Here is a 24,216-nt window from a genome sequence, read left to right as displayed (position 1 = left end):
GACTCTGCCGGTTCTGCTGCATCATGGATGTGAATAGGCAAGCTAAAATATTTATCTATCCATTACCTAAACCCAACAGTATTAAACATTCATTGAGAGTCAGAAAGCAGTATGTATCTGGCCCTTTTGAAATTTTCCTATTTTTCTTAGTCCAACAACTTACATTTTTACGTCTTTTTCCTAGTCCTTTCTTTAAAACCATAGAATTGAATATTGTCTTTTTCTTTAATCGAATGAAGGCAAAAGATTTCAGCAAAACTAAAAAATCCATATCATACCCTTACTTCATTTTTAAAAGTTCCTACTACCACTTTATATAAACATAATATTTTATAATTTGTCCACTTAACATGTATTTACCATTTCCATTATTTCACCTGTTTTTTTAGCTATTTATCTTCAGCTTTGTTGATAATCATTATGAATATTTTAACAGTTCAATATTATCACTAAGTTCTTTAAGGGCCATCTTCAATTAAAAGTACTTTTTTATCTGCTTCTTCAACATTTTCACATTCTCCAATATTTGATAATCTTTTTTTATCCTCTATAGTTTATTTTCCAGCCAAATCATCCCTTTTCATTCTATCAAGATGGTAGCATTATTTCCTTTCACAAATACAATAGCACATAGATCCTCATTCTATTCTTAGATTTGAAATGATGAATAAAAACTTGCCTGGTGAGCAAATATCCACAATTTTTTCCTTTTCTTAAAAAAAAAAATTATATGTATTCATATTCCTCTGATGTAATTTAATTCAAAGCACTCAACAGGAAAACATGATCAATAATGAAAGTAATATAAGATCAAAATAACCTCATATCAAAATTCATTCTAAAGAACAGAAAAAAAATTGATCTATTTTGGAAAAACTCAAATGTAATGAATCTACAACAAATAATAACAGCATTTCTTTTGATAATAACCTCTGATAGTTAACACTGGTTTAAAGCCTACTTTGAATCAGATATTTTACATAATTATGTCTACTTCTATCTACAGTAGCCCTATCAGATTAAGTCCTATTACCCCCAGTTTATGGATGTAGAGAAGCCTGTTAAATAACTTTTCTAAGGCACATGGCCATAAGTAGCCTTACCAGGTTTCAAGCCCAAGTCTACCAGGCTCTAAAGCCTTTTACCAAACCATTCTGCCTATCAGTGAAAAAGACTCATTATCACTGCTAAACGCCTAAGGGCCCAGTTGTACTCTGTTACCTTTGATTTAGTCACTTAGCATTCCTGGGTATCAATTTCTTCTTATCAATATTAGGATATTGTATTAAAAGCTTTCAAAGTCCCTTGCAGCATTGAAACTCTGAGGTTCTAGCATAGAAAATCTAAAGTTTTATCACCACTTCATCTGCTAATATCCTATACAGTGAAAAGCCATTACCATTGATATGGTTTGGATATGTCTTCCCCAAATCTAATGTTGAAATGCAATCCCCAGTGTTGCAGGTGAGGCCTGGTGGAAGGCATTGGAATCATGGGGGTATATCCCTCATGAATGGCTTAGTGCCATCCCCTTTATTATGAGTGAGTTTATGTGAGATCCAATTGTTTAAAAATGTGTGGCACCTCCTACTGTCTCTCTCTTGCTCCTACCCATGCCATGTGAGATACCTGTTCCACCTTCACCTACTATCACGATTAGAAGCTTCCTAAGGCCCTCACCAGAAGCTGATGCCAGTACTATGTTTCCTACACAGCCTGCAAAGCCATGAGCCAACTATACCTCTTTTCTTATAAATTACCCACCCTCAGGTAATTTTATAGCAATGCAAGAACAAATAGCCTAACGCAAAAAAAATGGTACTGAGGAGTGGAGCATTGATATAAATATACCTGAAAATGTGGAAGAAATTTTGGAATGGGAAGAGGTTGAAAGATTCTGGAGGACTCAGAAGAAGACAAGAATATCAAAGAAAGTTTGGATCTTCTGGTGCCGGGTGCGGTGGCTTGTGCCTGTAATCCAGCACTTTGGGAGGCCAAGACGGGCAGATCATGAGATCAGGAGATCAAGACCATCCTGGCTAACACAGTGAAACCCCATCTCTACTAAAAATACAAAAAAATTGCCCGTGGTGGTGGGCACCTGTAGTCTCAGCTACTCGGGAGGCTGAGGCAGGAGAATGGTGTGAACCCAGGAGGCGGAGCTTGCAGTGAGCCGAGATCACACCACTGCACTCCAGCCTGGGGGACAGAGCGAGACTCTGTCTCAAAAAAAAAAAAAAAAAAACAACAAAGGTTTGGATCTTCTTAGAGACTGGTTAAATGGTGGTGGCCAAAATGCTGATAGTGACATGGACAGGGAAGTCAGGATGAAGAGGTCTCAAATGGAAATAAGGAACTTATTGGAAACTGTAGCAAAAATCATGTGTATTATCCCTTAGCAAAGAGTTTGGCTGCATTCTGTTCATGCTGTGGGGATCTGTGGAAGTTTGGACTTCATAGTGATGATTTAGGGTATCTTGTGGAGGAAATTTCTAAGAAGCAAAGTGTTCAAGATGTGGTGTGGCTGCTTCTAACATCCTATGCTTAGATGTGGGAGCAAACAGATGACCTAAAATTGAAGCTCATATTTAAAAGGGAAGCAGAAGTATAAAAGTGCGAAAAATTTGCAGCCTGGCCACATGGTAGAAAAGAAAAGCCCCTTTTCAGGGGAAGAATCCAAGCAGGCCGCAGAGCAACCACTTGCTAGAGAAATTTGCATAACTAAAAGGGAGCTATGAACTAATAGCCAAGACAATGGGAAGAAGTCCTCCAAGCCATTTCAGAGATCTTCCAAGATAACCCCTCCCATCACAGGTCCAGAGGCCCAGAAGAACAGAATGGTTTCCTGGGTCAGGCCAGGAGCACAAAAGCCTTGTGCCACCTAGGGTGGCTGCTCCCTGCATCCCCACTCTACAGCTCTAGCTCAAAGGTGCCTAGATACAGCTCAGACCAACACTCCAGAAGATAAAAGCTGTAAGCTTTGGTGGCTTCAATGTGGTATTAAGCCTGAAGGTGCACAGAGGACAAGAGTGAAGGAAGCTTGGCAGACTCCACTGAGATTTCAGAGGATGTATAGAAAAGCCTAGGGTACCTAAGCAGAAGCCTGCCACAGGAACAGGGTCCTCACAGAAAACCTCTACTAGGGTAGGGAGGAGGAAAAAGGTGGGGTTAGAGCCCCAACACAGAGGTCCCACTGGAACATACCTAGTGGAACTGTGGGAAAGGAGTCACCATTCACCAGACCCCATAATGGTATATCCACAATCAGCTTCCATGATGCACCTGGAAAACCTATTGGCACTCAACTCCAACCTGTAAAAGCAGCTGTGGTGGCTCAACCCTCAAAGGACATAGGGACAGAGCTGCCCAACACCTTGGGAGACCACCCCCTTGCAGCAGTGTGCCCTGGATGTGGGACACGGAGTCAAAAGAGATCATTTTGGAGCTTTAAGGTATAATGACTGCTCTGCTGGGTTTCAGACTTGTGTGGAGCCCATAGCCCTTTTCTTTTGGCCAATTTCTCCCTTCTGGGCAGAGAATGTCTACCTAATGCCCATACCCCCATTGTATCTTTGAAGTAAATAACTTGGTTTGATTTTATGGTCTCATGGGTGAAAGACCCATTTCCAAATGAGATTTGGGACTTGAGACTTAGGACTTCTGAGTTAATGCTGGAATGAGTTCTGGCTTTGGGGGGACTATTGTGAAGAGATAATTTTATCTTGCAATGTGAGAAGGACATGAGATTTGTGGGGACCAGGGCAGAATAATATAGTTTGGATCTGTGTACTCTCCAAATGTCATGTTGAAATGTAACCTCCAGTGCTGGAGGTAAGGCCTGGTGGAAAGTATGGGGATCATGGGGGCATATCCTTCATGAATGGCTTAGCACCATCACCTTTGTTTTGGGTGAGTTCATGCAAGATCTGATTGTTTAACATTGTGTGGCATCTCCCACTCTCTTTCTCCTACACATGCCATATGAGACACCTGCTCTCCCCTCACCTTCTACCACTGGAAGCTTCCTGAGGCCCTCACTAAATGCCAGTGCCCGCACTATGCTTCCTGCACAAACTGCAGAGCCTTGAGCCAATTAAACCTCTTTTCTTGTAAGTGACCCAGCCTCAGGTATTTCTTTACAGCAAGGCAAGAACAGCCCAACACAATCATCTAACTGGAGCTTTAATTTCCTTTGACTGTCTAATTTTTATAGCTCTTGTTTATTTTCTGAAAATCATTTAATTTATCATTCAGATTACAGGCTAATAGAAAATGGAAATTTTGCTCAGCATGGCATTGACATATGGCATGTTTAGTTTGCACATATAGACAACTCAAGACCTGATAAGTCATATGTGACAGTTAATACATCCTCATGCTGCTTTTGTGAAAACAATGATCTTGATACAACTGGATTATTTGCCTTTTTGCTACATTTATTTTCTAATGTGTAATATCTTTAAACTGACTCCTGTCAATCAGTGAAGTAAAATGTGTTGGGATTTCTAATGAAAAAAATAAAACAACAAATTTTTCCTTTATAAAGAGGAAACATTTTATTTAACTTAATACCATATTTGAAACATTGCTTCCAAGATCAGCTAACATATTTCATGTATTCATATATAAAACTAGAGTGACATATACTCAGTGAGGCTTTGATTAGATGGGTTTGCCCATGACTTTTAAGTTTATCTAATGAGCTGAGCATTTTGTTAGAGATATTTTCTTACTAATTTTTGAAACAATCCTCAAAGATCATTTACATAATAGAGATATGTTGATACTGTTTTACATTTTTCTTTCTAGTTTTACATATTTAGGTGAGACAATATCATGGATGAAAAGAACACAAGACATAGAATTAGATGGCTTAGATTTGAAATCTAGTACCACTTTTGTTAGGTAGATTAGCAAATTACCTAACATCTCTGGGTTTTAGAATCTCCCTCTGCAAAAATAAAAGTAAAAAACACCCACATGTTTAACAGTGCAATTCTTAGGAAAATTAATGAAATGGCAAATGCTTAATACTTATTAGTTGAAGTTATGCTTTCTGTCCCCACTGAGAACAATTACTTATTATATAAACTAATTCTGTTGCCACAGAAACATTAAGATACATAGACTTTAGTGGAAGTGTCACTATCCATATAATGGGAGTCTCAAAACAACCAAAAATAGAAAAGAATGAAAATATTTATAATACATGACTACAAATGTCCCAAAATTAAAGAAGAATGAAAGATTTTAGAATAAAACATTTAAGCAAGCATAAGAAGTCCAACACATAGACACATAATGAGCCTGTGTCTTCATGCATAAATGGAATCAAATAGAGAACTCAGAAATAAAGCTACATATTTACAGCCAACTCATCTTTGAAAAAAAATGACAAGAACATACTCTTGGAAAAGAACACCTTTTCAATAAATGGTGCTGGGAAATTTGGGTTGCTGTATCCAGAAGAATAAAACTGGACCTTATCTCTCACCATATAAAAAATCAACTCAAGATAGGTTAAAGACTTAAATGTAAAACCTGAAACTATAAAAATAATAGAAGAAAATCTAGGAAAATTCCTCAGGACATTGAGCTAGGCAAAGAATTCATGACAAAGACCTCAAATCACAGGCATCAGAAACAAAAATAGTCAAATGGGACTCAAAAAGCTTCCCTACAGCAAAATAAATAATCAAAAGAATGAACAGTCAACTTGCATAATGGGAGAAAATATTTGCAAACTATATGTGGCATAGTTACATACATAATATATTTATAAAATTTAATATCCGAATTCAAAGAACTCAAGGAACTCAACAGCAACAATAACAAACAAATAATCTTGTTAAAAATTAGACAAAGGACATGAATAGACGTATTTCAAAAGAGAACATACAAATGGCCAACATATGAAAAAACAATCCCACTAATCATCAGAGAAACACAAATTAAAACCACAATGAGATATCATCTTATAGCAACTGGCATGGCTATTATTAAAAGACAAATAATAACAGATGTTGGTGAGGACGTGGAGAAAACGGAACTCTTACACACTGTTGGCAATGTAAATTAGTGAAACCTTTAGTATGAAGATTTTTCAAAGAATAAAAAATAGGACTATCATTGAATCCAGCAATCCCACTACTGCATATTGAAAAGAGCCGTGCACATTCCTCAGCCCCGGGCTCAAAACAAACAAGCCCAGTACAAACACATCCCATCCTCCCATCCCACCACATATCACCATATATCTCTTAAACTTCCCCGGGCTCAAAACAAACAAGCCCAGTACAAACACCACCAGGAAAGTCTCCGATAAGGGGACAGCCGTTCAAAGTTTTACTGAAAGAGCGGGAACCAAAAGAATTCCTTTGTTCCCCTGTAACTTTCAGGCTATAAAAAAGCAAACACTCGCATTGTTCGGGGCCCTCTTGTATGCGGTGGAATGGAGGGACCAGGTTCGAACTTGTAGTAAAGATCCTTGCCGCTTGGCTTTGACTCTGGACTCTGGTGGTCTTCTTTGGGGAACAAACGGTCTGGGCATAACAATATCTACTCAAAGGAAAAGAAATCATTACATCAAAGAGATACCTACACCTGTATGTTTATCACAGCATTATTCACAATAGCAAACATGTGGAAACCACCTAAGTGTCCCCCAACAGATGACTGGATGAAGACAATGTATCATACATGCAAAATAAAATATTATTCTTTCATAAAAAATAAAATCATGTCTTTTGCAACAACATGAATAGATCTGGAGGCCATTATCTTAAGTGACAGAAGTCAGACATAAAATGACAAATACTGCATGTTCTCACTTAAAAGGTGGGAACTAAATAATGTATATACATGGATATAGAGTGTATAGAGTGTGGGATGATAGATATTGAAGACCCAGAAGGGTAAGGAGGTAGAAGGATGGATGATGAGAGATAACTTAATGGGTACAATATATGTTATTTGAGTGATTGATACCCTAAAAGCCCTGATTTCCCCAATATGCAATCTATGCATGTAACAAAATAACACTTGTACGTACAAAAATAAAAGAAAAAGAAAGAACCTGTGTTTTCCTATAAAAAAAAAAAAGATTTACATTAGGTTCTCAAGAGTAACACTTTAAGGAAAAAAAAATGTGGTAATGTTTTCAGAAGTATTTCAATTTACAGAACTTATATACAGCAAAACTATTATTTAATAAGAGGGTAAATGAAAATATTCTCAATGCCTCTGAAGTTTTATCACACAAAGACTCTGTAAAACACCCTGGGAAACAGAACTCCATCAAGAAGATAAATAAATACAGGAAATCATTAAAATATATAACGGAAGTGGGCTAAAATAAGTAACTTGTAACAGTCTATCATTACCTAAAATAGGATACCCAAAGTCTGCCAGAACAAGAATTCGATGAAACCAATATGTCAGGGTTAAAGGATGGGAAGGGCAAGAGATACCAGAAAGCTAGAAAGGGGATCATGCTAACATCATTGCCTTGTTTGCCCAAAAATATAAAGATACTGATCGACTTCAGAAATGATAAAGAAAAATAAACTTAGGTATGTATCTTAATAAATTACAGGTAGCTTCCAGAAAACTAAAACGCACTTTAAAAAAAACTCTCAAACTAGAATAATCAGCCTTTTCAATGGGGTTAGAAAATTACAAAAAGAAGCAAAACAGAAATACAGAAATAGAAAATGTGAATATGAAATAAGATGGCAAAATAAGTCCTAATGTAATATTACTTATATGTATTAAATGTATGTATGACATGTATTAGTAATATAAATTTCATGCGTGTCCATGTGAAGAGACCACCAAACAGGCTTTGTGTGAGCAATAAAGCTTTTAATCACGTGGGTGCAGGCAGGCTGAGTCCGAAAAGAGAGTCAGCAAAGGGGGATGGGGTGGGGCCGTTTTATAGGATTTGGGTAGGTAAAGGAAAAAGGGGGGTTGTTCTCTGGCGGGCAGGAATGGGGGTCACAAGGTACTCAGTGGGGGAGCTTTTGAGCCAGGATGATCCAGGAGAAGGAATTTCACAAGACAATGTCATCAGTTAAGGCAGGAACTGGCCATCTGTATGTGTATGTGCAGGTCACAGGGGATAAGATGGCTTAGCTTGGGCTCAGAGGCCTGACAATAAATATATGTGTATTAAATGTATTAGTTAAAAGACAGGAATCTGAGGCTTGATACAAAATAAATAAGAAAATAAAGATCCAGAAATATGTTTCCTGTAAGAGGCAAACTTAAAGTAAATGAATGTAGAAATTTTGAACATAAGTTAATGAAAATAGATGAATCAAACAAATAAGAAATAAAAAGAAGCCAGGTGAAAAATTTAATAACAGGCAAAGTAGAATTCACCAAGGAAAATTCACAATGTAAAACAAAAGATGTCACGTATCTGGAAAAGAACAATAGATTAAAAAAATGCAATATCACAAACATATATGCACCTATCAACATAGCCTCAACATTGATTTTTTTAAGAACTTAAAGCTGTGAGTAAGCAGATAAACCAACGATTATGCTGGAAACTTATTTACAAAAATACCTCAGAGTCTAATACATAAGCAATATAAATATGAGCAAAGATCTAGAAGATTTTTAAAGCACAATAAGCCTGAACAAAAGAATTATAGTAGTTCTGAGACACAATATGACTATTTTCATGTTTCTGTATGGGTAGGATTTCTAAGCAAAGAAAACTGAAATGTCATTAAAAAAAATGTTTCTTTTCTTTCCCCAGACCCATTTCCTCACATACCAAGTGTCAGACCTGGAGTCATCTGCTTCCATTCAAAGGGCAATAAAACTTTTCTTCTCGGGTGCCAAGTGCTTGCATAATGGGGGCAGGGATCTTCACCTTTCTCTTCTCAGAGAAAACTCAGCTTACTTTAGAGAAGAGAGTGGTATGTGTAGAGCAATATCTACATAAACTTCCAAATTCACAAGCTTGGATTTCTTCTTTTGTAGTGCAAAATATATTCTGTCAGTATGTACAGGGTTTCACAGGCATCTGTGTGAAAAGACCACCAAACAGGCTTTGTGTGAGCAACAAGGCTGATTATTTCACCTGGGTGCAGGCGGGCTGAGTCCGAAAAGAGAGTCAGCAAAGGGAGATAGGGGTGGGGCTGTTTTACAGGATTTGGGTAGGTAGTGGAAAATTACAGTCAAAGGGGGTTGTTCTCTGGCTGGCAGGGGTGGGGGTCACAAGGTGCTCAGTGGGGGAGCTTTTGAGCCAGGATGAGCCAGGAGAAGGAATTTCACAAGGTAATGTCATCAGTTAAGGCAAGAACAGGCCATTTTCACTTCTTTTGTGATTCTTCAGTTACTTCAGGCCATCTGGATGTATATGTGCAGGTCACAGGGGATATGATGGCTTAGCTTGGGCTCAGAGGCCTGACACAGGGTAACATCTGCTATCATTGAATCACCCTTGAAAGAGGAAGAATGGGTCATGTGGAATCAATGTGATGGGAATCGATTATTACTTACTACTTGATCTATTATTAAGTAATAATAGTAATAATAAGTATTAGTAGATTACTTATTATTATGTAATATAAGTAATCTTGTTTTAGAATACTAAAAAAATATAAATATTAAAAGTTTATCAAGAACATTATACTTAATAATAAATACATATTCATTTAAATTCCTAAGCTATAACAAAATCCCTATGAATTTCTAACAATTAAGATTATATAGTTTATGTTCTCTGGCCATAATTAATTAAACATAACTAACAACAACAACAAAACCTTGGTCGGGAGAAGTATAAATGTATTAATGAGTCACCCATGAACAAAGCACTACATTAAAGTTTATAGTACACTGTTAGTGCAGTACCTAGAGGAAATGTATAGCTGTAAACGTCAATCAAAACAGTAAAAATAGTAATAAAACATTTTGAATTCAATTAACACAATTAGAAAAAAAATAGAACAAATCCAAAGAAGCAGGAATAAAAAATTAATTTCATAATTGCAGCATAAATCATTGAATTAGAGAACAACCACTAAGTAAAAATTAATTTAAAAATTGAACATTGTGTTAATATTGGAAAACCCTTGACAAAGCTGACAAGAACAATCTGAAACCAGAAATCCTCATCAGCATGAAAAAAATAAAGAAAACAAATAATAGATAAAATATTTGAACGTGTAAATAATTATGAATGAGAAAGTCATCTACATCAGCAGTTCTCAAATGTAATCTGAAAATTTTGGAGGTTCCTGAGACCCTTTCAGAGAGTTCACAAGGTCAGAACTATTTTCATAATACTAAATTGTGTTTGACCTTTTCACTTTTATTTTCTTATGATTGTACAGTGATTTCAGAAGCTATATGCCATCTAACATGGCAACAGACTGAAATAAAAAGCATATATAAAAATTCAGCAACTTCTACTATGTCAAACATTAAAGGCTTTGCAAAAAGCTAAAACAACTCAATTCTTTTTAATATATTCTTATTTTGGAAATATTTACTCATTTTTGACTAGTAAAATGTTATTTACATTAACTTCTAATGAGTTATTATATTCAATAAATTAATAGGTTAACATTTTCTATTTTAATTTTTAATACAATAAATATCACCACACATAAATGAAAGCTCATCAAAATCTTTGGGATTAATAATTTTGAGATCATCAATAATTGTTCAGATTATAAAAGGGTCATGGGACCACAAGTTTTAAAATCTGATGGTGTACATAGAAAGCTCAATAGTGTCAACAAGCAAACTCTATAACAGCAATAACTAGATAATGTGATAGAAATGACACTATTCACAATACCATCGAATCCCATGAATTATCTAGAAGTTAAAATATGAATGAATGATTACAAGTTTTATAGAAAATAGCAGTGAACTTTTCACAGAACATAAAAAGATTTGAGTAAGTGGACAAATAAATATATAGCATATATGAGATTGTTACTGAACCCCCAAATTTGGGTTCGTAAACTCAATGCACTGTAAATAAGACAAACACTGACACATCAACACTTAGGAGCAAAGAAAGGTTTATTCTGATTTGGCCTAAGCTTGGGAGCGAGAAAGACAAACTCTCAAATCTGACCTGCCTTTGGACATAACTGGGGGCTTTAATGAACAGAGTAGGTATAGGGGAGGTGGGATCCCCCGAAGATCAAAGATATTTGCATCCCTCAGCCAAATAAAACTTCTGGACACCATCAAGGAGATCTACATAACCTAAAAATCATTGCTCTTTCAAAGAAAAACAAGTTCATCAGTCTTGTGGGAAGCCCTAGGAATTAGGATATGACATTAATCAATTACTAGTAAATACTGACTACTGAATGACTATGTGTAAGCAAGCACACATAGAGGAAGAAAACAACAAGGAAAAATAAGAAAATAAGTATAACAAACATCTTGTGATCTTTATAATAAAGGCTCAGTTACAAGATGACTAAAATTTTAAAGATGTGTACTTTCCTCCCAATTAATCTATAAATCCAATGCAATCAGAATTTGAAGAAAAAGAAACTATAAATAACTAAGAAATGTTTAAAAAAGAATAACAAATAAAGAACAAGCCCTAAGAAATGTTAAGGCATATTAGACATCCTGGTAATAGACAGAGGTGGATAAAATAGATTTTTTATTCTGTTCCAGAAACTAGTCCACGCAGCTGATACTCTTTGTGCATTGCATCCCCTCATGTGCTGGTTTTCCAACTGCCAGCGCCTGTATTTATTTTGCCTGGAGATGTTCTCTTGTCACTGGAGACTTTTTGCCACCTGCACAGATGGTCCAAGTGCCAAAGACTTAACAGTCTTCAGGAACAGCCCTCAACAAATAACTATTAATTGGGTTTGCAACGTTGTGCTGGAGCTGGCTCCTACCAGCTCAAGGGAACCAATTGTTAAAATTTCAGGAACTTTGCAAGCTAGGTGAAATCACTCAGCAGTTTGCAATTCTGCCTGGTGAGGATATTTACACTGCAGATATCACAAATGCTATGAACTATTTGTTTACTGAAAGGCAGTTGTTAACCATTTATCAGCATTCCATTGGTTTGGTGTACATACACCCCTGGATTCCTTACTCTGGGTGTACCAATTCCTGTATCTACTCTGGCTCCCAGAGTTTACTACTGGGATTAAAGTGGTAGTATAAATGAAATGTAGGTTCAGTTGCTCACCACTTGCAGAGTCCAGTTAATAAGAGCAAGGTCTGATATAAAGAAAGTGACTTTTTATTCCCAAGCTAACTTAGGGGAATAAGTACTGACTTCCTTCTTTAAGAGTATTGCTTTGCTTTTGGAGTAGAAAGCAGGCACTTTTAAAAGGAGTCTGCATGAAAGTTATGCAGGGGAGATGGGAGTCCACACTTTCTTCAGTGCCTTGTCTACTGGGTGCTCAAGCTAGCGACCACTGGTGACTTCATGGGCAGAATTAGGTTGTAAGAGTGGCCAAAAATCTCCAGGTGAGAGAGAGTTTCATAGTGGGCATATTTTGTGTTGTAAATTGGCTGTTGTCTCTTGAGGCAATCTCCTGGTGGGAGAGAGTACTGTTCTGGAGCTCTAAGGATATAGTTAGATAAGCTTGCCCTGTAAGGAGTATCTGGTGAAGGAGAGGTAAAAGGTTTTAATTGCATTTCTAAAGCACTAAGTAGGAAGTGGGGAAAAGGAGGAAAGAGAAAAGAAGAGAAAAAAAATAATACTTGCTTCGGCGGTGCATATTAAAATTGGAACAATACAGAGAAGATTAGCATGGCCTCTGCAGAGGGGTGACACGCCAATTCATGAAGTGTTCCATATGTTTAACATTTAAAATACATATATATTAAAAAAATAAACTATCTTTTTTTTTTTTTTTTGAGACAGAGTCTCTGTCACCCAGGCTGGAGTACAGTGGCGCGATCTCAGCTCACTGCGACCTCCGCCTCCCTGGTTCAAGTGATTCTTCTGTCTCAGCCTCCCGAATAGCTGGGACTACAGGTATATGCCACCACGCCCAGCTAATTTTTGTATTTTTAGTAGAGACGGGGTTTCACCATATTGGCCAGGCTGGTCTCAAACTCCTGACCTCGTGATCTGCCCGCCTTGGCCTCCCAAAGTGCTGGGATTACAGGCGTGAGCCACTGAGCCTGGCCAACTATCTCTTAGAAAAATGAAGGTACTCATTTATAGTAGCTACATTCAAAATGCACCTTTATCCAAATAAACTATGTGTAATCAAATGCTTGCCTAAGGATTCACTTTGGAGAACCTCAAGCTAAAATAACCCACTAAATGTGGGCAATTAATACTTAATAGAAATGACACTACAAATTAGAAAGGAAAAAATGATTTGGTTAGCAGATTATTTTGGGAAAAGAATTACTAAGGAAGAAAATAAAGTTTGTTTAATTCCTCATATATAACTCCCATTTGATAAGAATTTAAATGTAGAATGATAAAATATAGTATTAATAGAAGATAACATAGAATATCATTATTTAAACAAAGGAAGACTTTCCTAAATTCAAAATTCAAAAGTGTAAATTTAACAATTGATGATTGATTACATAAATAAAAATAAGAACTACTCTTTTCAAAGAAAGATTATATAGATAACCACAGTAGACAAAAGACAGACTGAGAAAGTTATTTATATTTCCCACACTAGTAGCTGATTGTTTTATGTATGATATATAAATAATTAATTGAAATAGATAAGAAAAAAAAGTAACCCAAAAGTAAATGTTCAATAGATACGTAAAGTCAATTACTAGAAGGAGAAACTTGAATGGTTTATAAGTATATAAAGATGTTTAATAACACAAGTAATCAGTAAATGTATGTTAAAACATCAATAAGACACAATTTTACTTCAATCATATTGTCAAAAAATAAAGTGAGCTAACACCAAGTGATGACAAAGTACCGATGCGTGGAAAAATTTAAACCATCATTAATGGGCACAAACTGTTATAGCCATTCTCCAGAGCAATCCAGCTCAACTAAATCAATTAGATTAGGTATGTATAAAACAAAATTCAGTAGTTTCATTTTTTAGTATGTATGTATTCTAAGGAAATTCTCATGTGCTCCTTGAAAAACATGTTTTTTCAAGAATGTTTATTTCAATGTACATTGTACGTTGTGGTCATGGGAAGTCACAGACAGCCCAACTAGTCATTTCAAGGGAAATGAATACATCAAATTTGGTAGATAACATACTATATATATCACGTATACATAGTATTCAGCTGCCAGCAGCAAAAATATAGCAGTAAAAAGAGCAACATGGATAAGGATTGCAAGTGAGATTGCATAGAAACAGAAAGATCTGCAGCCTAATATTTATGTAAATAAAATCATGTGTATACACAAATATGAATGGAATACCAAATATTTTGACTGAGATACATTCATATTAAATGATATGTATGAAACACATGAAAATGAGAATCTATAGAGGAATATGGACCATGGGGATGGGGATTCAAAATAAATATAACAAGAAGGAGGGTCTAACAAATGTACTTTCTCAATATTTAAGAATTTTGTCTCTTTTTTTTTGTTTTTTTAATTCAGGTGGAGTCTTGCTCTGTTGCCCAGGCTGGAGTACAGTGGCATGATCTCAGCTCACTGCAACCTCCACCTCCAGAGTTCAAGCGATTTTCCTGCCTCAGCCTCTTGAGTAGCTGGGATTACAGGCGTGCACCAACACATACGGCTAATTTTTGTATATTTAGTAGAGACAGGGTTTCACCATGTTGGTCAGGCTGGTCTCAAACTCCTGACCTCATGATCTACCCGCCTCAGTCTCCCAAAGTGCTGGGATCACAGGCATGAGCCACCGCACCCGGCCAAGAATTTTCTCTTTATCCATTGATTTCAACATAATGCTTTCCTTCTGCTAATAATTTATGAAGGTTTCTGGCTGTCGATTTTACTTGGAAATCTCATGAGTGTCTTTTGGGTGTGGGAGTGCTTTCTCTCTGTGACATCTGGTGCTCTGTTTACATTGCCTTTGCATCTGTATTCTCTCTATTAGAGCTACTTTCTCTGCAGGATTAGGTAGGAGGAGCCACATGGAGCTTGCACTTGAAACTAAAGAGACCACCCACCAGCCTGCCCCATTTTCTTGCACCATGATATCTGATCTGTTCTAGTTTGGCTGAATCATTCCAAGTAACTCAGGGTGTGCCATGCTATACTTTGATGTAATTTAAATTTTGACCATTTTAAACAGTTCAGCCATGAACTATGTTAAATATATAGTGAGTGTTCTATCAAGATTTGTCTTCATCCTAAGAAAAATAAGAAAGCCCTTGAAAGGTTTTAAGTGCATCACACTCAACTTGAATGAAGATACTGGTGTAAATACAGAACAAAGAAAAGATGAAGCTTAACAATAATCAAGATAAAAATATTTTATACGCAAAAATTGATAAATAATTTCAGGGCTCCCAGACCAGAAAAGTCAGTTGTTACATCAGCCTCCAAGATTCTTACATCACTTAAAAGGGTAGTAAAGGAAGCGAAGAAAGGAATCCTGACTTTATCTAAAGGACACAAAGTTTTAAACCAAAACTGACTAAGTTGTCTTGACTTGGTGAGTTTAAGTTCTCTGCTATGAAGCAGAAATGTGGGCTTATATGTTAAATCAAGTCCAGATATGGAGAAACAAAGAACATTACAGTTTTTGCACATGTGATGTTACTATGTAAATTCATATGCCCTAAATATATAAATAGATTTCTGTGCTCCCAAAAGCCTTCCCATGGACCCATCTTAAAGAGGCCTGAGCAAGCAGACTAAATTAAGACTTGCCTATGTGTTTGATCATGCTAAAGGAACTGCATTTACTTATTCCACCCGTCTGGCCAGGTGCAGTGGCTCATGCCTGTAATCCCAGCACTTTGGGAGGTCGAGGCGGGTGGATCATGAGGTCAGGAGATCAAGACCATCCTGGCCAACATGGTGAAACCCCGTCTCTACTAAAAATACAAAAATTAGCCAGGCATGGTGGCATGCTCCTGTAGTCCCAGCTACTAAGGAGGCTAAGGCAGGAGAATCGCTTGAACCCAGGAGGCGGAGGTTGCAGTGAGCTGAGATCGCAACACTGCACTCCAGCCTGGGCAACAGAGTGAGACTCCATCTCACAAAAAAAAAAAAAGAAAGAAAAAAAAATACACAGTTCTATAAAGGCTAAAATAATTGTAACAGAGGTGGCAGGGCTAATATAACATCAATATTATATACATTCTTCATGCAGAAGAGATACATGTAGGTAAGAAAAGGAATTGACTTGTTAGTGTACAATTTTCCACAAAAAACACTAGTGAAATATATCTTTAAAATATTTACATTGCATATTGGAAAATATTTTTAATGCTATCTATAATTTAATGATATCAAAATGTACATTTTTTTTTTTTAGACAGAGTCTCGCTCTGTTGCCCAGGCTGGAGTGCAGTGGCACGATCTCAGCTCACTGTAACCTCCGCCTCCGAGGTTCAAGCGATTCTCCTGCCTCAGCTTCCCAAGTAGCTGGGACTACAGGCACGTGTTACCACGCCTGGCTAATTTTTTGTGTTTTTAGTGGAGACGAGGTTTCACCATGTTAGCCAGGATGGTCTGGATCTCCTGACCTCGTGATCTGCCCGCCCTGGCTTCCCAAATACCTGGGATTACAGGCATGAGCCACCGTACCTGGCCAACATATTGTAAAATTAATAGAAAATGTAAAACCCTTCAGGTCATTACAAATTATTACCAGAAATTTTCAAAGCTGAAATTACATAAACATAAGAGAAAAATGAAAACAACATTCAAAAATAGTCATTTAAGAAATTGCAGGTGCATTTTCTGAGCATTTACATTTTACAGTCTGATGGAAACCAGGAGTAGAGCCAGAATATTTGGGGAGCCAAGAGAAAGCATTACAGATGACTTTGTCTTCAGTTGAAAAGAATTACAGAGATTTTGCCAAGAGTAGGTAGTTCTAAAAGTTAAGATGGACGCAGTAAATATGAATGTTGGAAAGCAAATTAAACCTGTGCATCCATCCTGTAGTCAACATTCATTACAATTGGACATTCTATCTCTCTCTGAATATTTCCCAGTGTTTGAAAAATCTCAGTAAAGCAATACATTTCATTCTCCAGGAAGTCCTTGTAGATAAAAGGTTATTCTTGAGTTAAAACTTATTTCTGTGTAACTCTTGTCCATTGGTCCTGATCCTTCCCACTGGAGCCACAAATAAATCCATTTTTATCTGCAGTCCATTTTAGAACTAGTAACACTTTATATTGAAAGTAATGACAAAACTTTTGATTACTTTTGCACCAAACTAATAAATTGTCTTTTTTCCAAGTCATCCTCTCAGAATTTTACATTATTTTTTATAAATTAAAATTGTCAGAATCTTCCCCCATTCTATGAACCCTAATTTGTGTATCACAATTTTAGAGTGAGTTCTGCGAACTGAACACATAGTAGCAGGAATAATTTAACCATAAAAAAGGAAAAATTAACCAAAAAGTAAATCCATAAAACATTTTAAAAGGTAAGTACATATAGGTACATAATAAATATTTATTTAGTAAACAAAACTGTTGGTTCATGTTGATTTTATAGACAAAACTTTTCTATATGAAATAAAGATGACATTTTTCCTAAAAAAGTTAAATGTAGTACTTCAGGTTTTTTTCCAAGTAAGTTTCATCTTGTTAAAGAACTGTTTTGCAACATATAGAGGTCATGTTAGATGATGATTCTGTCACTAAATATATTTGTAATACTTCCAGCTTCACGCTTTCTACAAAGTTAGAAAGAATTATTTCTGTGTCAGCATTCAAGTCAGTGATATTAATATAATAACTCAACAACATACCACCAGACATCTACGTCCTGCAGGCTGATGACAGTATAATCAGTAGGACTCTTCAAGTGCCGCGGTTTCACTGATTAAGAATTCACTTAATTTCCTATCAAGTATTATACATGTATTTTTCCATGAGATACGACATTTAAAATTTGTCAAATTGTTACTGACATTAGAATTTGCTATATTACTTGTACTACCATGAGAAACTACTTCACCGAAAGAAATGCGTTTTATCAAAGTGTGTCTTCTTAGTAAATCCACCCTGTCCCTTAGGGAGTTATTTCCTCTTTAAACTCTCACATTCAAATCTTGTTGAGCTAAATATTCCTCTCTTTTCGAAAACTGAGATAGCATATCTGGGTTTCCAGCACACCTGTTTTGACGATTCAAAGGCTTTCAGTGTTTTGGAAAATAAGTAAATAGAGCAGAATGTATATAGATAGATATAGATACAGATGTAGGGTTGGGTGGGGGGAGCACTTTCTACTAAAATTAGTATTATTAATGTTATAGTCTTATTATTTTTGCCAAATGTCCTTTAATATTCATATCTATCAGAGTAGACTCTGATAGCAATGAAATTTGTGAAGACAGAATTCCAAAAACAGCATTGCATTGCTTACCTTGTTTTGTGCATATAGACAGGATATACCAAGTACAGTATCTACATTAATAATCATTGAAAAAATTCTCTAACTGTGGATTCCTTAAAGATGACAAAACAAATGCTAGGAATTATTTATTCTGCCTTATATATCATTGATTAAGTTTATATTCAACAAATAATACAGGGATTCTAATACCAAGATTCAGCTCCTCTTCATATTATTAATCATTTTAAACAATTATGAGTGAAAGCATAGCCTTGTTCTATTCTCTCAATTCTCTAATTCCAGTGGCTTATTTCCTAATGCTATCTGGGTAATAACCTCTTACTTTTTTATTCAAGTCCTTTATTATTGATTCAATTTGTTATTCATCAAATGCATTCTTCAAGAACTGAATTTTTATCAGTTCATTCATTCATCCGATATTTATCAAATACCTGCTTTTGCTGCACACTATTCTAGGTTCTAACTACAATATTAAAAAGTTGTCAAATTCCTCTCCTCATCAAGCTTATATTTTAGTGGAGTTTGTCTTTCATGCTCATCAGAGATAATAATAGTGCCATGAAGAAATAAAAAAGGAGGTTAAATAGTAGGAGTGAAGGTTGGATTCTTTAGCCAGGCTAGAAGACCACTTTGCAGAGATGACATTTGAGCTGAGGACTAAATGAAAAGGAGATAATCTTTTAAAAATCTGGAAGAAGGCCAGGTGCAGTAGCTCACACCTGTAATCCCAGCTCTTTGGGAGGCCAAGGTGGGTGGATCACTTGAGGTCAGGGGTTCGAGACCAGCCTGGCCAACATGGTGAAACTCTGTCTCTACTAAAAATACAAAAATTAACCAGCTGTGGTTGCATGTGCCTGTAATCCCAGCTACACGGGAGGCTGAGGCAGGAGAATTGCTTGAACCCAGGAGGCAGAGGTTGTAGTGAGCAGAGATCATGCCACTGCACTCCAGCCTGGGCGACAGAGTGAGATTCTGTCTCAAAAAAAATTAAAAAAAAAAAAAACTGGAAGAAGTTTATAGGCATAGAGAAGTGCAAATGAATAGTCCTGGAAGTTTGGTATATTTGAAAGGAGGAAAGAAGACCATTTAATCTGGAGCATATGAAAGTGAGCTATAGGCACTGTGCAGGTAAGACAGAGGCCTATACACCATATTCACACTTGTTACTTAATTCTCACCATATTCTGTTAAGAAAAAGATGGATATGATCTCACTTAAGATTACAAGAGCATTTTGAAGGCTGGATGAAGAATTCACAGTAGAAAAATGTAAGAAAGCTTGGAGGCTTGGATGGGTATAGAATAGTAGAGAGAAGGGTCATATTCAGGAAGTTTCAGCAGGTGTTACTGACTTGATAACAAATGAGAAATGGGGTATAAAGAAATCTGAGGAATCAAGAGTGCTTCTTTTTTTATTATACTTTAAGTTCTGGGATACATGTGCAGAACGTACAGGTTTGCTACATAGGTATACACATGCCATGGTGGTTTGCTGCACCTCTCAATCTGTCATCTATATTAGGTATTTCTCCTAATGCTATCCCTCCCCTAGGCCCCCACCCCAACCGACAGACCCGGTGTGTGATGTTCCCCTCCCTGTGCCCACATGTTCTCATTGTTCAATTCTCTCTTACGAGAGAGAACATGCGGTGTTTGGTGTTCTGTTCTTGTGTTAGTTTGCTGAGAATGACGGTTTCCAGCTTCATCCATATCCCTGCAAATGAGAATGCTTCTTAAGAGTGCGAACGCACAAAGAGGGGAATAACAGACACTGGTGCTTACCTGAGGATGGAGAGTGGGAGGAGAGAGAGGATCAGAAGAAAAAACTATTGGGTACTAGGCTTAGTATCTGGATGGCAAAATAATCTGTACAACAAATCCCTGTGACATGAGTGTACATAGATAACAAACCTGCACAGGTACCCCAGAATCTAAAATGAAAGTTTAAAAAAGGAGCTGGATCTAAGTAATTTGATGGTAGGTATTGTCATTATTGAGATAATGAGGAATGAGGGTTGAAGGTGGGGTGAGAAATCAAAAGTCCTATGGGTATATTTAAGTTTAACATCCCAATTAGACATGTACCACTTATTTTAAATAGAGTCTAAGAGAAAATATTAAGGCCGGACATAGACATTTGTGAAACGTCAACACAAAAATGATACCTTAACCTAGGAAGAGTATGCAGATAGAGAAGAGGAATTAGGAAACTCAAAACACATAAGACAAAGGAAGAGGAACCAGCAATGAGGCCAAGAAGATAAGTGGGAGTGGAGCACGAAGAAATTCATGGGGATGGTATCAGAGAGGACTGGAGATGACAGTGTTTCAAGAAGGCCAAACTGAACTGATAAAGCTGCTGAGAGGTCACGTGAGATGAGTACTGATAAGGGAGCAGTTGGTAAGGTGGAGACCAGAGGTGTCTCATTGGGAGAGCAGTGAGGAAACAAGAATCAGGGAGGATTGAGTTAAGAAAAGAATAATTGGTGAAGAATGGAATTATCTGCTGAGTCCTGCTTTATCCAGTTTGCTCCACAAAATGCTGGCTGTTAATGTGGGATCTTCCAGGTCTTCATTTGCCAGTTCAGTGCTCTCTGTACATTATTCACCTGATGGGTTAAAGAAGAGTAATTCTAAGGCATGATTAACCAGGAAGAGTTACTTCTTGGTTAGATTCCAAAAATAATAATAATGTGGATTGTCCAGAGATACATGTATTGTTACAATCTGTCTTTCCAAAAACCATCCTCTATCATCTTTGAAGGAATAGCTCAGGAGCAATCTGATTTAATATATTTTGGCTTATTATGCAGTGAATTACATAAATAAATTAGCTAACTCTCAATTATTTGGCTGCTGTTTATCCCAGTAGTTACTTTCTTTTCTATTTTTATATTTGTATAAATGCACACACACACACACACACACACACCCTGTTGTTTGTATGTTTTCTTTGAAATAAAAACAAATATTCTCTAAATTGCATGTCTCACTGAAGTAGAAATAGCAAAAATAGGGATTTTTAGTCCAGGCCAATATTTCTAGGTCGATACATAAGCCATGAGTTAATTAATTTTATTAAGAATAATATCTGAGATTGTGCCGTCATGTTACCAGCACTTATTAAATTTACTCACATTATTTGTATATAACAAAATGATTTTTGCATGAAACAATACAATGACATAATTCCCAGACTCTCAGTTTGCCACAATCAACATTGTTAATTGTGAAATCTCACATCCATACACGAAAGTACATAGTACAGTTAATTAACTAGCAAGGAAGTCATTGAAAATCTAAGTATATCAGATATTAGAACTTATTATGTAGCAGTCACTATTCTTAAATGTATCAACATATTTAATCCTTACAACAACTTTATGAGGCATTGCTATTATCATATCTATTTTAATAAACCATTTTGAAATACAGCAGAGTATTCTGTTTATCTTAACAAGGGCTGCCCTCTGGAGAAACTATTTTATGACAGCCTAACCTGGCAGGGTTTTATCAGACTCTAACCTATCTAGAGGAAGGAAAATACCTAACATCATCTGGCCTTCCACATGGGGGAAAGGAAATACCCAAATTTAACTCCCTCTATGCTTCCACATGAGGAAAGGAAATGCCAAATTCCAGCCACCTCTAGCCATCCTGTCCCACTTAAGGGTTGGGGGTACTGAGAAATACTGTTGAAGTTCACAGTCTAGTTACAGGCTCACCAAAAGACTAAGATCTAATCATAGGACTATAAAATGCTTTTTCTCCTCCCACATCTTCATGTCATACCACTAAAAGTCTATCTAACAGAGTTCTTTTCACCCAGTACATCATGTCCGGATTTCAACAAAAATTACAAGGCATACTAAAAGGCAAAAAATAGCTTAAAGAAAGTGAACAAACCTCAGAGCCAGAGTGAGATATGGCAGATATGTAGGTATTAACAGATTGAGAATTTAAAACAACTGTGATTAATATGCTAAGATTTCTACTGAAAAAGTAAACATACAAGAACAGATGGCATTGTAAGAAAAGAGATGAAAACTCCAAGACAGAATCAAAAACTAATGCCAGAGATAAAAAACTGTAACAGAATGAAGAATGCCTTTGATAAGCTCATTAGTAGACCAGACACAGCTGAAGAAAGAATCTCAACACCACCACCAATCAACTGAATATAAATGACTTTTATAAACTATTTCACCAACAGCAGCATACTATACATTCTTCTCCAAGATCACATGAAACATTCATCAAGATAGACCATATTCTGAGTCATAAAATACATCTTAACAAAATTTTAAAAATAGGTCATACAATGTCTGCTCTTAGACCACAGTGTAATTAAACTAGAAATCAATAACAGAAAGATAGCTGGAAAGTCCCTGTATTAGTCAGGGTTCTTTAAAGGGACAGAACTAATAGAATATATATATGATATGATATATGATATATCATATATATGATATGATATATGATATATCATATATATGATATGATATATGATATATCATATATATGATATGATATATGATATATCATATATATGATATGATATATGATATATCATATATATGATATGATATATGATATATCATATATATGATATGATATATGATATATCATATATATGATATGATATATGATATATCATATATATGATATGATGTATGATATATCATATCATATGATATGATGTATGATATATCATATATATGATATGATGTATGATATATCATATATATGATATGATATATGATATATCATATATATGATATGATATATGATATATCATATATATGATATGATATATGATATATCATATATATGATATGATATATGATATATCATATATATGATATGATATATGATATATCATATATATGATATGATATATGATATATATGATATATCATATATATGATATGATATATGCTATATATGATATATCATATATATGATATGATATATGCTATATATGATATATCATATATATGATATGATATATGCTATATATGATATATCATATATATGATATGATATATGCTATATATGATATATCATATATATGATATGATATATGCTATATATGATATATCATATATATGATATGATATATGCTATATATGATATATCATATATATGATATGATATATGCTATATATGATATATCATATATATGATATGATATATGCTATATATGATATATCATATATATGATATGATATATGCTATATGTGATATATCATATATATGATATGATATATGCTATATGTGATATATCATATATATGATATGATATATGCTATATGTGATATATCATATATATGATATGATATATGCTATATGTGATATATCATATATATGATATGATCTATGATATATGTGATATATCATATATATGATCTATGATATATATGATATATCATATATATGATCTATGATATATATGATATATCATATATATGATCTATGATATATATGATATATCATATATATGATCTATGATATATATGATATATCATATATATGATCTATGATATATATGATATATCATATATATGATCTATGATATATATGATATATCATATATATGATCTATGATATATATGATATATCATATATATGATCTATGATATATATGATATATCATATATATAATAGGAGATATATATGAGTTTATTAAGGAGTATTAACTCACACAATCACAAGGTCCCACAATAG

General features: G+C 35.3%; 1 protein-coding gene and 1 non-coding gene across 3 annotated transcripts in view; both read left to right on the top strand.

Moving 5' to 3' along the window:
- Nucleotides 1–24,216, top strand: part of LOC107975205 (uncharacterized) — a 72,323-nt gene that overhangs the window by 23,639 nt on the left and 24,468 nt on the right. Inside the window, exon 4 of one of the 2 annotated variants that reach the window (XR_001718535.4) lies at nt 8,768–9,105. The exons of the other annotated variant lie outside the window; for it this stretch is intronic. The gene's annotated coding sequence lies outside the window, so the exon portion shown is untranslated. Of the gene's footprint in view, nt 1–8,767; nt 9,106–24,216 lie in introns of those variants that run through there. 2 annotated transcript variants of the gene reach the window in all.
- LOC112209579 (U6 spliceosomal RNA) lies at nt 12,716–12,818 on the top strand. The gene has a single exon (XR_002944415.2). It is a non-coding gene; the product is annotated as a U6 spliceosomal RNA (small nuclear RNA).

This window comes from Pan troglodytes, chromosome 5 (assembly GCF_028858775.2).
Source record: "Pan troglodytes isolate AG18354 chromosome 5, NHGRI_mPanTro3-v2.0_pri, whole genome shotgun sequence".
NCBI classification, from domain to species: domain Eukaryota; kingdom Metazoa; phylum Chordata; class Mammalia; order Primates; family Hominidae; genus Pan; species Pan troglodytes.
The sequence above is the reverse complement of the archived record's forward strand: the minus strand, read 5'-3'. Positions and strand labels throughout refer to the sequence as shown.